The following is a 2,500-nucleotide window of genomic DNA, read 5'->3' as shown; positions in this document are numbered from 1 at the left end:
CGACACACACTCCTCACGCCGGCCACGACACACACTCCTCACGCCGGACACGACACACACTCCTCACGCCGGACACGACACACACTCCTCACGCCGGACACGACACACACTCCTCACACTCCTCCTCACGCCGGACACGACACACACTCCTCACGCCGGCCACGACACACACTCCTCACGCCGGACACGACACACACTCCTCACACTCCTCCTCACGCCGGACACTACACACACTCCTCACGCCGGACACGACACACACTCCTCACGCCGGACACTACACACACTCCTCACGCCGGCCCCGACACACACTCCTCACGCCGGACACGACACACACTCCTCACGCCGGACACGACACACACTCCTCACGCCGGACACGACACACACTCCTCACGCCGACACACACTCCTCACGCCGGACACGACACACACTCCTCACGCCGGACACGACACACACTCCTCACGCCGGACACTACACACACTCCTCACGCCGGACACGACACACACTCCTCACGCCGGACACGACACACACTCCTCACGACACACACTCCTCACGCCGGACACGACACACACTCCTCACGCCGGACACGACACACACTCCTCACGCCGGACACGACACACACTCCTCACGCCGGACACGACACACACTCCTCACGCCGGACACGACACACACTCCTCACGCCGGACACGACACACACGACACACACTCCTCACGTCGGACACGACACACACTCCTCACGCCGGACACGACACACACTCCTCACACACTCCTCACGCCGGACACTACACACACTCCTCACGCCGGACACGACACACACTCCTCACGCCGGACACGACACACACTCCTCACGCCGGACACGACACACACTCCTCACGCCGGCCACGACACACACTCCTCACGCCGGACACGACACACACTCCTCACGCCGGCCACGACACGCACTCCTCACGCCGGACACGACACGCACTCCTCACGCCGGACACGACACACACTCCTCACGCCGGACACGACACACACTCCTCACGCCGGCCACGACACACACTCCTCACGCCGGCCCCGACACACACTCCTCACGCCGGCCCCGACACACACTCCTCACGCCGGCCCCGACACACACTCCTCACGCCGGACACGACACACACTGGACACGACACACACTCCTCACGCCGGCCACGACACACACTCCTCACGCCGGACACGACACACACTCCTCACGCCGGACACGACACACACTGGACACGACACACACTCCTCACGCCGGACACGACACACACTGGACACGACACACACTCCTCACGCCGGACACGACACACACTCCTCACGCCGGACACGACACACACTCCTCACGCCGGACACTACACACACACTCCTCACGCCGGACACGACCCACACTCCTCACGCCGGACACGACACACACTCCTCACGCCGGACACTACACACACTCCTCACGCCGGACACGACACACACTCCTCACGCCGGACACGACACACACTCCTCACGCCGGACACGACACACACTCCTCACGCCGGACACGACACACACTCCTCACGCCGGACACGACACACACTCCTCACGCCGGCCACGACACACACTCCTCACGCCGGACACGACACACACTCCTCACGCCGGACACGACACACACTCCTCACGCCGGACACGACACACACTCCTCACGCCGGACACGACACACACTCCTCACGCCGGACACGACACACACTGGACACGACACACACTCCTCACGCCGGACACGACACGCACTCCTCACGCCGGACACGACACACACTCCTCACGCCGGACACGACACACACTCCTCACGCCGGCCACGACACACACTCCTCACGCCGGCCCCGGCACACACTCCTCACGCCGGCCCCGACACACACTCCTCACGCCGGCCCCGACACACACTCCTCACGCCGGACACGACACACACTCCTCACGCCGGACACGACACACACTCCTCACGCCGGACACTACACACACACTCCTCACGCCGGACACGACCCACACTCCTCACGCCGGACACGACACACACTCCTCACGCCGGACACGACACACACTCCTCACGCCGGACACGACACACACTCCTCACGCCGGACACGACCCACACTCCTCACGCCGGACACGACACACACTCCTCACGCCGGACACTACACACACTCCTCACGCCGGACACGACACACACTCCTCACGCCGGACACGACACACACTCCTCACGCCGGACACGACACACACTCCTCACGCCGGACACGACACACACTCCTCACGCCGGACACGACACACACTCCTCACGCCGGCCACGACACACACTCCTCACGCCGGACACGACACACACTCCTCACGCCGGACACGACACACACTCCTCACGCCGGACACGACACACACTCCTCACGACACACACTCCTCACGCCGGACACGACACACACTCCTCACGCCGGACACGACACACACTCCTCACGCCGGACACGACACACACTCCTCACGCCGGACACGACACACACTC

The 2,500-nt window shown here is 64.4% G+C and overlaps 1 protein-coding gene across 3 annotated transcripts in view; it reads right to left on the bottom strand.

Annotated features, from left to right (window-relative positions):
- The window catches only part of mrpl2 (mitochondrial ribosomal protein L2), a 15,989-nt gene that overhangs the window by 8,316 nt on the left and 5,173 nt on the right, over nucleotides 1-2,500 (bottom strand). The window lies entirely within an intron of this gene.

The sequence above is a fragment of the Gobio gobio genome (assembly GCF_949357685.1).
Source record: "Gobio gobio genome assembly, chromosome: 18".
Lineage (NCBI taxonomy): Eukaryota > Metazoa > Chordata > Actinopteri > Cypriniformes > Gobionidae > Gobio > Gobio gobio.
The sequence above is the reverse complement of the archived record's forward strand: the minus strand, read 5'-3'. Positions and strand labels throughout refer to the sequence as shown.